The sequence below is a fragment of the Camelus bactrianus genome, chromosome 35, assembly GCF_048773025.1.
Source record: "Camelus bactrianus isolate YW-2024 breed Bactrian camel chromosome 35, ASM4877302v1, whole genome shotgun sequence".
In the NCBI taxonomy this organism is placed as follows: Eukaryota; Metazoa; Chordata; class Mammalia; order Artiodactyla; family Camelidae; genus Camelus; species Camelus bactrianus.
The window spans coordinates 24,577,664-24,593,409 of record NC_133573.1 but is presented as its reverse complement, the minus strand read 5'-3'; positions in this window follow the sequence as shown (position 1 = coordinate 24,593,409).

The window sequence follows — 15,746 nt, the reverse complement described above, 5'->3', positions numbered from 1 at the left end:
ATGGAAACCAAAGCAGCCATGCCAAGAATCTTTGTTTGGCATACATAACAATCAGAAAACCCAAATCATAAAGTTTCAAATGTTCTCTCTGTTAACACTGACAGCTTTTTGTCAGAGTTGTGTGAGGACACCATGGAAACTTTCTACTTTGGTTATTACCAGTTCTATCGTGTTGATGCAAAATTGAAATGGAGAAGATTGCATGTAGTGAAATTTTACATTTGCCGATAGAATAATCAATTAAAATTGTGTTTTAGGAAAGTAATCATTCTATTATCTTTCTCTCTCTCTCTCTCTTTTTTTACATACAACATCTGTTTAAAAATATCCTGCAGCCAGTGTGTCCAGACACTGTTAGGTAGCAATAATTTTGCTACCTCTATATATATATGGCAGTTTGACCATAATGTTTTTTATTTGGGGCTTGTTCAGTTAAATAATACAGTCTTATTTTTTCCTTACTACCTTGAATACACATCATAATTTCAACATTGAATCAACTTTTTATGTCTGAGTAGAGTAGTACCCCATTGTATATATCTATATAGACTACATTTTCCTTATCCATTCGTCTATTGGTGGACACTTAGGTTGCTTCCATATCTTGGCAATTATAAATAATGCTGCTAGGAACATTGAGGTGCATGTATGTTTTTGAATTAGTGTTTCTATTTTCTTCTGATGTTGTTCTTCCTGATACCTAGGAGTGGAATTGCTGGGTCATATGGTAGTTCTATTTTTAAAATGAAGATTATATTAGTCAAGGTTATCCAGAGAAACAGAACCAACCATTTATAGATAGAGAGAGAGAGACTTATTATAAAGCATTGATTCATACAATTACGGAGGCTAAAAAGTCCCATGGTCTGCCATCTGCAAGCTGGAAACCCAGGAAAGTCAGTGGAGCAGTTCAAGAGCCTGAGAGCCACAGAAACAATGGTGTAGATTCCACTCTGGGTCTAAATGCCTGAGAACCAGGAGCGCTGAGGACAGAAGATCAAAGTTCCATCTCAGCAGTCAAGCTGAGAGAGGGCAAATACAACCTTCCTCTATTTATTTATTTATTTATTTATTTTTTTGTTGTTGTTGTTCTAATCAGGCCCTTAGTGGATTGGATGATGCCACCCACTTTGGGGAGGGCCACCTGCATTTCTCAGTTCATCAAATTTAAATGCTAATCTCTTTCAGAAATACCCCTGAGACACACTCAGAAATTGTATTCAACCAGATTTGGGGGCATCCCATGATCCAGTCAAGTTGGCACATGCAATTAATCATCACAAAGATGATATCTCTTAACATAGCACATTGCATTAATTATTGACTGGTACAAAACTTATAAAAATAACTTTGCAAATTACATCTCTATATAGAAATGGTAATTACTAACATGAGTCATGCCAGCTAATTCTGTCTCATCTTGATATGCCAACATTCTCCACTTTGCCTCAACCCCCTAACTGGACCCTCTCTACATTTTCATCCAAATCATGTGGCGAACTCTTTAAAATACAGGTTGCTGGGCCCCTTCACCAGTGTTTCTAATTCAATAGGTACATGATGGGGCCCTAGAACTGGCAGCTCTAACAAGTTCCCAGGTGATGCAGATGCTAATGATTCTGGTCTGAGGACAGCAATTATAACCACTGACCTAAATGGATGAAGTAAATCAGATTTGTTTTTTAAAGAGGTTATAGACAGAGTAGGAATGCTTTCTGACCATGTCTGCATGAATCTCTGCCCAAGAAATAGAGGAGATGTTTACTTTTAAGATGCATTTCTTTTATGTTTTGGTTTATTTATTTTAGTCTTGGTAAAGCATCAGATTTGAACAAGTAAAACTGTTCTTTTTATCCAAAGAAAAATGATGGTTGTATCTTTTATCATCAAGAAAATAAACTCCATGAAGCCAGTCGTTTTAGCTGACTTTATTGTTTCATTTTACCAGCACCTAGAATAGTGCCTAATATATAATAACTGTTAAATAAATATTTGGAGAAAGAATCTGTGAAGCCCTACATTAGGACATAAAATAAAAATAGAGAAATTAAGTAAAATAATATTAATGAAAAGGTTATTTATTAGTTTGTTAATTTTATTAATTTTTGTTAACTTATTAATGTTTTCAGTTTAACAATATCATTGTCCTGACTTACCTCTTAAAGGGGTATTTAACAGAAACAGTAAGAATAAAGTGCAAGTTGCAGTTTTAATGCTTATCATGCATCAGACACCATTTTAATCATTTTAAATGTATTAATGTTTTATTCCTAAAAACTGCCCTATGAAAGAGGAATTATAATTAACTGCTTATTGGTTAACCAATTTGTGCAAGACACAATAGTTTTCCCAATCTGAAAATTATTTGAAGAAGACTGTAAGAAATACGTGTAAAATGTAAAAATAGAAAATCCTAGGACTATGAGATACAAATTAAAATAACAAATCAAGACTTCAAGGTTTGATGGGACAGTGGCCGAGAGGTGTTAGTGGGTAGAATTGGACAGTCAAGGGCATTTGAGTTTCCTTTCCAATAGAGAAAAAAGTCATTTAAGATGTTTGTGGACTAACATACATTCCCTCTTCTGGCAAAATAGCCTGGGTGTGCCTAATCTATTTAGGTACCAAAACCTGATAGAGGTTTCTCAATCCTGAAGCTTTTAGAGTGAATGAACTCATAGATTTGAAAATGGAGTGAGGAGAGGGAATTAATTTGTGACCAGCAACCCACTGCAGTAAATATAACCAGAAACAGATAGCAAATGTTCATATATGAAGCAAATGTCAAAGAGACTGGGTTATCAGAACAGAAAAGCAGAAATGACTAATTTGGGGAAGACCTGGGCACTTTCCTGGGACAGGTACCAAAGGTCACCTTCTCAGGACCCTGAGTAGTGTGGTGAGTGAAGAGAAGAACACAGATGATAATATTTATATAAAAATTAGACAAACTGACTTATTTTTGTCATTCAGAGAGTGTTTATTGAATATTTATTTATGCTATGTTTTGAGGGAAGTAATAAAAAAAAAAAAGATACTCTCCAGATAATGATTTATGCAGGCACTAAGGGCAGGACCTAAACCTTAGTGATTCTGATTTTCTCTCTTCTGCCTAGTATTGTGGGTAAAGTAGGCATTCAACAGATATGCATGGAATGACTAAATAAATGAAACTTAATACTAAAACAAATGGTCTCGTAGAAATAAGCAGACCTCCACAAATAGCTATAACATGAGATATATTGAAAATGTCAGAAGCTCAGAAATAGAAAGAAATCATTTACACCTGGAGTAATAAACACACTCTTCATGACACAGGTGAAATCTGAGTTATGCCTTGTCCAGGTCCATTCATCATTAATTTCTAAAGGTATTTATGAGTTGACATATCACTTCTTCTTACTTGAATCAACTCTATTCCTTACATAAAAAGTAATCTTTGCAAAGATACATGGTTTTTTCTCACTGCTTTCATTTGTACCTAAATATATGACTGACATTTAAATTCAATTCTACTGAGAGGTAGTGTGAAACAGCTCCTGTGTGAAACTGCTCCTGTGTGATCTACGCAGTCCTCAGTAATGTGGTGGTTAAAAAAAAATGTTACCCTCTTACTTGTAAGTTGAGTATTTTGTAAGTAAGATATTTTGATAATAGCTACTGATTCCCCATTCTCAATATTATTGCTAAAGTTTGATTTTAGTTGGGGAATAGAATGAGCCAACGCTTCTTCCTCTGTGCAAGTGAGCTGAGTTCAGTTGAATTGATCCCGACCAATTTAACCATGTCTTCCCGATTTTAAATGATGGCTACAGTACGATGTATTTTAGACCCAAAGCACTTCATAAGTCTGAGTTGTCCAGGGAACTGCTAATGATAAATGGACTCAGGGAACTTACCGACGGAAGAAACTTCACATGAACAAGGCAAATGAGCTTTTTCAACAGTTAGCCTACCTACTGTTCAGATGAGCTTGTCCATCTTGTTTTAATAATTTAACAGTTGTGCAACCAGAACAACTAGTACATCATCAAGTTGTCTGTCGGGAGACCTGATGAGGGGGCAATTATTTTGCTGCATGTTTGTATTTGCTGGACTTAATTTTCACTTACATTTGACAGATTTTATTACAAACATAGGCTCAGCACCAAGGTGATTATTGAACAAAATAGAAAAAGACCCATATTGTCACAAATATGAAGCTAGTCTTGGCTTTTGGGAGAGATAAACCATATTTCAGGTGTCTGTGAATACTAAAAATACAGCATAATACTTCCAAAGTAAAGGAAAAATCTTTAAATAAAGGGTATATCTTTAATCTCTTATGTCAGAAGGCTGAGCTAAGAATTGTTTTATCTTCCTTCTAATGAATGAGGCTGAGGAAGTTATGGGGATATGTTATAGATCTTGAATATAAGAAGCCATAGACACACACACACACACACACACACGCACCGTATTAACATGCAGTTCTATTCCATTGCTAAATTGCCTACTTCAAGTGGTCACAGATCTATAAATAATTATTATTTTTGCTCTAGACCTATCATTTGGAACAATTTGTTAATGTGCAGTTTGTGTTGTTTCTGTACGAATTTTCTAGATTTAGAGTAATCTGTCTGTTACATAGCCACTCAGTCTGTTTAGACCTAAGCTTAAGCTTCATATTTAGACTGTCAATTATACACTCCATCCAATAAGTAAGATAAGCTCTATAAGCTCAATACAAAAATAAACATCCTACATTATCGACCCAGACTCACCCAGGATGGTCCTCATCACCTCTGACGCTCAAATCATGAAAGTCATGCTCATTTCAAAGGGATTTTTCCAAATTTTCAAATTCATTTATTATTTGATGGCATAGATACATGAGTAAAGAATCTTCATCTGCAGGAGTAACATTTTCTCTTACTTCAGGAACATGTGACATACATCTGGGAAACATAAACTGTCGGAACTTAGTTAAATACCTACAAACACCTGGATTTCAGAAAAGTGTCATTCACATGAGAATATTTGACTTGATATGTTTTCTCCTGCTAACCTAACCTTATTCAGAGACTCTGAATCCAATTTCGTACAAGAACACTCGACCAGGTAGCTGGCACAGGGCAAATGAACCTCAATTAACTTATATTTCTCTCTCTCTCTCCCTCTCTCTCTCTCTCTCTCTCTCTCTCTCTCTCTCTCTCTCTCTCTCTCTCTCTCTCTCTCTCTCTCTCTCTCTCTCTCTCTCTCTCTCTCTCTCTCTCTCTCACACACACACACACACACACACACACACACAGCAAGAGCAGGAAACAACTTTTTATCCAGATGCTTTAAAAAGATTTAACAGCCACGGTTACATTTCATACTGTTGTTCCACAAGTCAAGGCATCACTAATTTTTGGTGTTTTGAGAAAATTATTTTTATTGCTGCTAATGGAAAAAGAGGTTAAGGACACATGAGGGAGCACTGCTCAGAGGCACAGCATTAATAGAAGATCCAAAGAAAGAGGATTAATCTGTGCCTAGCCAGTATTCAGACCTCTTACCTCATGTGTGACAGCTGAGAGAGACGACATTGTTCAGTTTCTGTGTTCCCTTGGACACCGCCTGCACCTTCCAGATCTCTGCCACTACCTGGAGGTGATGGGTCTTCTGGGAAAAACTTTATAGGGTTAGTACATTTTTAAATCAGCAAAAATGCTGACACACTCAGAAGGGGGACTAGGTATTTACTATAAACTGTGGTTTTTTTATGGGGTCAGGTCCTTTTTCAGTAAAAATGGCTTTAAAATTATGCTGGTCTCATCAAAGGCAACCTGAAAAATGTTTCTTTCTCAGCAGTAGCATCCTGACCTAGAAAACCATTGTTTAGTACAGTTTCAGAATCTTCCATTTTCTGGCCATTTATAGATAGCAGCAAGCTTCAAGCAAGGCTTCCTTTTTTTCCCCCTTTGAGCTTCAGTTGGCCTCATGCAGCTTTAACAAGATCCCTGAAGAAGCCAATTCAAAGAGATAAAAGGATGTGTGTATGCACATCTGTTTTATAAGTAGATGAGAGTCAGAGCCAAAAGTGTTTGCTAGATATTTTAAGGGAATTTAAACAGCAAGTATTGTTTCATGCTGAGTCTTTTGTGCAAAATACAGGCATTTTGGGAATCTGTGTATACAAAAACGATTAGATAGTTGGACTGTAAAATGTATCCAACCTTTAACCACAAAATCCAGACTATTAAATATCTGTGATAAAATTACCAGGCACCTTTAGAAAATAACATTCCCAAATTAATCTCTTAATTAATTTTTCTGTAAGCCATTTTTAAAAAGAGAAAGTTTTTACTTTGGAAGATTTTTTATTTTTCATCCATCTAATTTCTCTGTATCTTTGACCATCAAAGACTAACTTAGCCCTAAAAACTGGAGTAGAATGAGCAGAAAAGATATGAGTAGAAAAATAAATCAGTGTCAGCAATGTGTGCATCACTAATTGTGTTTATGCCTCACAAATGATAGAAAACAAGTTAAGATATATTTACGGTGAAGGGTACCGAGGTTTTTTCCCTTTTATGAATAATGTGATTTTTAGGAATATTTGGTATCTAACCAGTCATCATATGTTTTGGAAAGAAAATACAGTCTTACGTGTAGATCTTTTCAAAGAAGAGAAATGAGTGAAGGGAGGGTTTCTGAGGCCCCCAGCATATATTCTAGGCTGAAGGGAAGGTCATCCATGAAGACAGACTGCCAGCAGTGAGAGAACCCAGGATGTGCTGGGGACCAGCACCTGTGAGTGACGGCCAAGGAGGAAAATGTAGGAAGAGTTTTGGCTTTTGAGCTTTTGAGTTTGAGCATTTCTCACGTCCAAAATCATGCTGGATTATTGAGAAGGAAGGAAGAGAGGAGCTGTGTGTGTGTGTGTGTGTGTGTGTATAGTGTTAGGGCTTTGGATAACTATGGCAAAGATTCTTGTTAGAAATTTCCAGATCAAACCTCTAATGGAAGAGAAGGCAGATCAAGACTGGGGAAATACTGAGGAAGTTTGATACACAGAATGATCACCCTGAGACTGTCTTGGAGTGGAGCTTCTGTTCCGGCAGTTGGTGACAGGTTTCTGAGCAGAGGTGAGGATAGTCCACTCACTTGCGGCAGCCGCAAGGCTTATGTTCTGACGTCCCCACTGAGATGGGCCGGTGGGCTGAGAGGACAGAGGCATCTGTATGTATGATGGAAATAGTCTGTTCACTCTCTGCTTGCTCTTTCCTCAGGAGTTGTGTTAGTCTGCTCTGCCTGCCATACAAAATACCACCGGCTGGGTGGCTTACACGACAGGCATTTATTTTGCACAGCTCTGGAGGCCGAAAGTCCATGATCCATGTGCCTGCAAACTCGGCCTCTGCTGAAGCCTCTTCCTGGCTTGCAGGTGGCCCCCTTCTCGCTGTGTCCTCACAGGGCCTCTCCTCTGTGCAAGAGCATCAGTGGTGTCTGCCTCTTCTTATAAAGACATCAGTCATGTTGGATGAAGGGTCCATCCTTATGACTTCACTTAACCTTGATTACTTCCCTGAAGATCCTTCCTCCAAATACAGCCATATTGGGGGTTCCCATATGAATTCAGGAAGGAGGATTGTAATTCAGTCTATAACATGTACTCACTCTCAATTCTAGAGTATTCTTTACCATTCTCTTTTATTGCCACTTGGTAATTAACTTCCTCTAAATAGCTAATTCTTCTATAGAACCTTTCCTATTCATATTACTGTGTGGTCTCTGCCTATGACAAGACCTGCTGATATAGGAGATAAGAGGTGAATGGACCCTACTCCCCCTTCTCCTTATGACATCCTGGTGTATAGAAATGAGCATTTGCTTTGCTCTTGTCTTCATATCCGACCTGATTATTTTTAATTGGCCTCGCTTTACCTAGACCCACAGACTTGACTTCATTTGTAATTTGTCTGTCTTTTCTGTGACTGTGTTAAACCACCTATGGGAAGATCCTAAACACTTCCTAATGCAGCCATTGCTGTGGCCTCCTTGGCTTCCTGCTCTAGAATCCTCTCATCTTTGTGATTGAGCCAAAATAAATTCAGCATGATGGCCAGCCAACACAATGTGGATTTCTAAGTAGGATGGCTGTTGAGAAATGTGCAATCCCATGTCCTGTTTTGCCTAGCTGATTGCTCCAAAATTCATTTAAGGAATTAGGACCAGTGTGTGTCTGTCTCAGAAATCAGCTGTTATGCTAAGATTTTCCTTCCCTGGTAAAATCACTGCAGAATGACTCATCTGCTTGTGATTGTGTCTGACCCTGCTCTGGCTTACCAAGTTTCTTCCTGGCCGAGTCAATTAGGGCAGAATCCTGTGAGCACACCGCTGCCTGCTGGTTTACCAGTTAAGCCTCTATGTTCAACTCAGAGTTAAAGAGGTTTACAAAGTAGGTAATTTCTGGCTTTCCGGTGGCTTGTGTTTCAATAACACAGGAAATACAAGCAGCATTCCTCTGTCCACTGCCCCATTTCCAGCCCCCAAATTTGTACTTAATAATTTAGGCCCCCCATGCACTGGCTGATCTGGTGTAAATATTACCTATCCATATCAGAACCTTAAATTTCTTTTTTAAAATAATATGTTAACATCTTCAAATGACAGTGGAATCTGTAAACTGGAGTGTCATATGAAGGAGCAAACATGGAAATGCACGTCAGGAGGACCTAAGAGAGAGTGAAATCCCCACTTGAGGAAAGAGTACATTGGGAGAGAGGGGACAGGGGTTGGGCCTAAGGGCTCCAGAGGTCAGTGCGATGAGGCAGGAGCTGCAAATGGAAGAAGAATGACTGGGCTTCCTGTCTCCACCAGTTCAACCATGTCACCAGTGCCTTGTGAGGAGAAACACATCCAGTGAGGATTCTGAGCTAATTTTCTGTGAGGGAAAGGATAAAAGAAAATCTCCCCCCAACTTGCCTTCTAAATCTTCAGCAAATTATTGGTTGCTTACTAGTGTTTCTAGAGACACAGAGCCAATTTGGAACTATGCACCCTGGCACTGAAATCTGCTTCAGGATGGGCACTGGATGGAAAAGGATTGCAATCTAGGACAGCCCCACATCCACAGTGTAGGCTAGGGGTGAAGGCATGGGAATCAGAATTCTAACCTAGTTCTGTCTCTTAGATGTTGAAAAGCAAGTGGCTTGGTTCCTCTGTGTTTGTTCCAGTATCCTCTTTCATATCGTCATCATCATCATCTCAGAGTTGTGAGACCGGAATATCAACACAAATAGTGGAAATCAAACTGACACACAGTGAATGCGCAACAAGTGCATGCTTTTGAAAGATATGATTATTTGACTCCAGTCATTAATCTCTCTCAATAGATCTGTTCTCTTTAAGAACATTTGTTAATCTAACTTGTACATAAAAGAGCTATAAAGTGTAGAAATGCTGTTTCTAACTAATGAATCCAAATCTCTTGTCTACCATTTAAGCCACTTAGAAACATGACATTGTCAGAAGTTCATTTGTTTATTCAACGAGCCTTCTTTCCATCCCTAAAATCTAGATACTTTGCCCCATCATTAACCCAGCTCATAATCTTTTACCTTCAGCTTCTATTCTTAGGGGTTCTTCCTCCAAACCTGGTAACAGAGTCATTTTCTGTGGCCCTGACCCTCTTCTCTCTACTTATCTCTTCCTGAATTAGCCCTCTTCTTGAAGAAGCCTCAACCCGCATTCAGGTATCAGTCTCTTTGAATGATCTTTTGATGACTTCATTCAAGAAATGATAGAAAAGACATCAAAGATCATTTTTGAAATATTCATTGTACCACAATCTGCACTGATACTTTTAAGGCATTCAAAATGGTTACATTCTCTTTGTCATTATGTGATCAATTTCAAATATTGAAAAATATCTGAAGATGTGAATCAGGGGGCCTCTCTATTCACATAGCAGCTTACAAATCACTTGATGGTAAGTTGCCAGTGTGTGTGACTAAATGATCAAATAACTTTAAAGAAATCATCTTATTCCCATAAGCACATCTAGGAAGAATGATTTGTGAAATTGGAAGTGTTGAAAGTCTTATTTTCAATGAACATTCAAACCAAAGGGAAAACTGAAAAAAGGAAAAACAAGAAACAACAAAACAAAATCCCAGCAGCATATGATCTCATAACCTTGGTGAAGGAAACATGTTAAAAATATCAAAAGCATTTATTTTACCATAATGATAGTGCTATAATCTGCTTGGTCTTATTCTCCTCCATTCCCCTAAACTTGATGAATGATGCCACTGAATCTCTCCTTTTAAATTCTCTTTCTCCCCCCAGCTTTATTGAGATATAATTGATGCATAACATTGTGTAGGTTTAAGCTGTACAGTGTGATGATTTGATATAGTGAAATTACAACAATAAGGTTAACTAGGACAACCATCCCCTCACATAATTACTAGTTTGTTATTGTTATGGTGAGAAAATTCAAGACCTACTCTATTAGCAGTTTTCAAGTATACAATATGGTGTTGTTAACTATGATACATTAGTTCTTCAGACTTGCCCCTCTTATAACTGGAGGATTGTATCCATCAAACATTGTCTCATTTCCCCCATCTCCCTGCCCCTGGCAACCACCATTCTATTCTCTGTTTCTGAGTTCAGCTTTCTTAGATTCCACACATAAGTGAGATTATACAATATTTGTCTTTATCTGCTTAATTTATCATAATGCCCTCAGGGACATCCTTCTTGTTGTAAATGGTGAGATTTCCTTTTTTTATGGCTGAATAATGTTCCGTTATCTCTATATACACATATACATAATTTTGTTTATCCACTTGTTAGTGATAGACATTGGACATTTAGATTGTTTCCATGTTTGACTACTGTGAAAAATGCCACAGTGAATATGAGAGTACAGATTATCTTTTTGAGATAATGATTTCATTTCCTTTAGTAATATACCCAGAAGTGGGATTGCTAGATCACATATTTTTAATTTTTTGAGGAATCTCCATACCATTTTCTGTAGTGGCTGGACCAATTTACAGTCCCAGCTGACTCCGACAGGAAAGACATAGAAGTAAAGAGGCACTGCAAGACAGGTAAATGCCATGGGGGTGGTGAGTACAGGATGCTGTGGGAGTTAAGGCACAGGGGCCTTTGCTGGGAGGTTCCTAGAACATTTAAAATGTGAATGGAAGTAGGTTCAAGGGGACAGTCCATTGTAGAAGCCAGAAACAATAAACCTGTTAACTTGACCAAGGGTGAAAAAAAGACTGAGGCTTGTCAGTCCATCAATAAAGACAGAGGTTTTTGCTTCATAGTGTTCTTTGCCTACCTCTTACCTGACAGCACCAGAAAGCGGGGACCTCTTGCTTTAGAGTATCATCAAGGTATAAATGCTATTCTTTATCTTTATCCTACCTGAATATCCTACTTGAGGCCTGTTCTCACCCATGAGCCTCCTTTTGTGTAAAAAGTTCTATCTGATCTTTGGGCGGTGGTTGATACTGGAATGATGCTTTGAAGATCATTTGTTTTGAAGTCAGGCACATGTGGATTTAAACCCTGACTTTGTCCTTTTTCTAAGCCTGAACAATTCCCCAACCTTTTAAAACCCAGCTTCCCCATATTTCAAATAAAGCTAATAATAATGCTTATGAGATAAGGCATCTAAAGGGCATAGCATGTTACTTACACATACAGGATACATAATAATTATTAGTTTCTTTTCCAAATTAGGGTTGTTGAACAGATGTGCAACTAATTCTTGGAAGTGCTCTTCAAATCAAAATCCTGCCCAGATTTCCAGATAATAGAACATCCTTTGGCATTAATAAGGGTTCCGAACAACCTAAAAGGCATAATCTGCAACTTCTCACACTTAACATGTTTTATGCCATTGTGGCTTTGCATCTGCTGTACGAGCAAAAAACTGTTGTTACCCATGCATCAAGGTTGAGTTTAAACACAAAATCCTCTGGAGGGCTTTCCCTAATCCACTCTTCCCTCTTCAGGTGAAATTGCTCATTTTCTTCCCTGTATTTCACTAAACATGCAGTTCTCAAAATATGGTCCATTTGCATCTTATACTTTGTATAATATCTTTTGTTACACGTATCAAACTATATTTCAGTTATTTTTAGGTATCTCCCTATGGAAGCTGCATTTTATTTCATGCCTGTAGTTTATGCATCTAGCTGCATGCCTAGTAACTGTTCAGTAAATATTTGAGTAGGTGAATAGTCAAATAACTGAACAAATGAGGAATGATTGACTGGTTAGGGAAAGTGAATTGTTACTTGGTGCACAGCTCTACCAACAGTTAGGAAGGTGAATTAACCATAGTCACCTTGATAATGTGACAAGTAAAATAAATAATTGATGTTCCATGTAAATAAAAAGCCCCAGATATTAAGAACTCCAAATCTTGAATTTACGAACTTTCTATGTAAGTTTTATCTACTTGTCTAGTTCCCAAAGTAAACGGAGCCTTCATACCACATACATACATACACACACACATACATATATATTTATTTATCAGCATTAACACAACACCATTTAATCTGTTCCTATGGCATAAGAAGCTATAGCTAGCATATTATTATGGTAGATCAGATAGTTGATCTCAACAACTACATGCCCAAATATCTATTTTATCAATAAAGGTTTTTTTGTTAACCATTCTCTAGTTAGATCTTAATGACTATTCAACTAAAGTCATATCAGCTATTATATATTAAGGTATTTTATTTGAGAATGAATTTAATGAAATAATTAAAAGTGCTGGCCTGGATATTTTTTTCCTGCATGTCTTATAGTAAAATTCTTCTTTTGCATCTTTTTCATAAATCTTAGGGATTCAAATAAAATACACTGGTATGTTGAAAACTGATACCCTATTAATTAAATGAATAAAGCAAGGCACAATTTGAATTTAGCTTAATAAGCAAACCAAAGTGAAAGCAGCTGTGTCCCATTAGCTTCTGATTTTCTGCAAAATGGAGAGGGAATCAGATATACAAAAAGAGTGTCTAAAATTGAGCAGCTTATGGTTACGTTGCCATAGCTACCAGAAGTCTTTTTTGATGCTTTACTGGGTTGGTGAAGAAATAGACCATTTGGAATAGTTGTACTAAACACTCTCATTCAGTGAAATAGTGCTGACATTTGACCACGAGTCTTCAGTTCCTCCACAGAGCTAAAACATGAATGTGAAAGGAAGAAGGAAAAATTCAAATTACCCCATGAACATTAGAGCCATTTTCTGTCAGCCAATGGAGGGGAATCCTACAGTTTAAGGACAAACATGAGGGTAGAAACATTCCAAATCACTTCTGTGCTACCTACAAAAAGCTGGCTGGGTATCTCGGACTAAAATAAACCCATTTGGGAGGCTGTTTAGGAAGTGGAGGTGATAGTGACACACACAGCATGGAAATTATATTAGAGGAACCCTTTTCTTACTTAAGGAGCTCCCTGTAGATGTTCACAGCCACATCCAAGAAATTCCTTCTACTGGTTTGGCTCTGCAGCTATATCCAAGAAGAAGTTATCAAAGTTAGAGAAAAGACATAAATTGTGCCACTTTTTAAAAACAAATACAAAGGTTAACTGTTATTTTTTCCTGGAGTCTCAATAGCACCAAACAGAGTTGTTTTAATGACTTCCTTTTCTGGAAGATTATATTATGACCAAAGAAACGTTACAATGATTCCAAAACACTATAGAGTGTACTAAGATCTTTTGGAATGAGTGTCAACACTACCTCTATCCTGGCATTGGTTTTTTTTGGGGGGGGGGTTAAATAATACTTTCCTTTTAAAAATAAGTTTAAACAGAAAGGTAGAAAAATCTTTTAAGAGGTCATCATAAGAAAGACACTTTAGGCTGGCAGGAGACAGGTCACAGGTCTCTGAATCCTCTTTGCTTCAGCTTGCCTCCTCTGTGAATTTCTCCGCCCTGATAAAACCACCAATACTGCATTGGCCCCAGTAGCCACTTTCTTTAAGTTTCGAGCTCAAGAATGGACTTCTTAGCACACTTTATCTCCATAAATATTTGTGAAGTGAAAGAATTGTGGATAACAGTATCCGTGTTCAGGTCTGTGCTCTCATGGCCATGTATCCGGTTCCCCAGCTGTGAGGCACGTTTCTTTCTAGGATTTTGGTGATTCACTCAATGTATGACTTCACCTTTGTTCTTTGACACAGAAAGTATGATTTAATTCCTTTCAGAACCAACAGAGCAAAGAGCATCCTGCCATCACAGTAATGTCCACAGGACAAAGGTGACACCCAGACATAAACAGTAGGGCTCTCTCAGCACATCCTTCTTGCTTGTTTGCAGGGATACAGCAACACCAGTATATGGAGCTGCCTTATTTCCATGATCCATTGTCATTCCAGAACTGCGAATTAAAAGATAAGGAATGAGATTTTTAATTTTTAATTACAGGAGAATGGCAAGGTCACAGTTGAGACTGTTTGTGGGAGTTGTGATAGGTTGTGTGATGGCAACCAGGTCTTCACTCTAATGCAAAGTTCAAAAGCTTTAAGACAATCCATCCTGTAAATACCATAGCAAAAGGAAAACAAAACTGGAAATAAATCAACTAAGATAAAGAATATCATTACTGGTGTTATTCTCTACAAACCAAGTAGGCAATGTGTGTACTCCATTACCAGGTTCTCAATAGGCAGATTATGTGATGCTGAGAAAATTCATTCTTTCTTATTCATTCATCCTCTCTCTCAATCTAAGAGGAAGTAACTTATGTAAAAATTTGCACCAACCTATAGCAGTAACTAGTCAACACAGATATGCCTAGCTCTATACACTCTAAATTATTTCCTTCCTTTTGCAAGATAAATTTTAAATGAATCTAATACTAACAAATTCCTGCAGCTTGTATATTAAAAGGTTTATGATTAAATGGATGCAATAATATAAGGAGCCTAATTTTGACAATAGTAGAAGGTTTGCTTTTGTGCCCAAATGTGGTAAAATGTTGATTTGAGCTTATGCATATGCATTATCCTAACATGCAGTATTTACTTATCAAATAATCTTTAAGAAATGTTACAAGATAATTTAGAAATAAAATGTGGGTGTTTCCTTTATAGAAATGATACAACTGTTTCATTGGTATATAATTTTTCAACAGGAGCTTCTGCTCTGGCAACCTGATATTTATATGCAAACTGCACGACATCATCAAATTGTTAGAGAATTCAACTGTAATCTAAAATTAGAACATGGGGAAATGTGGAAATGAAGACTCAGGGTAACAATTTCTGTGCTTCTAAAACAATAGCTGAAGTAATCATAGTATCAAATAGGTCCACATGTTTTACTTCAGAACAGCAATTAAGAAAAAAAAAAAAAAACCAGCTCTTTAGCTAAGACGAGTAAGTAAGGCCAAACACACAGTTGCAACATTTTTGCTTGTGGGGAGTGTGTGTGTGTTTACGACAGTGTTGTTTGCTTAATTCTAGGGAAAGTATTTAGCAGACTAGAAGGAAAGGACTAGACGGTTATTTTTTCTTAGGTGTTTCAAAATAATACAAAAAAGAATAGTTCTACAGGGCTTAGCTCCATTGGTTTGAAGTAAGACATACGTAGAATTTCTGTGTGTTCTTGATACTGCCAACTTCATCTTTCTTAAAAAAGAGGACACGGGTACATTACATTGCCAGGCATATGAAATATTGCTGAAAAAAACACAATCCTGATGTGCTATTTCTTATTCCTCC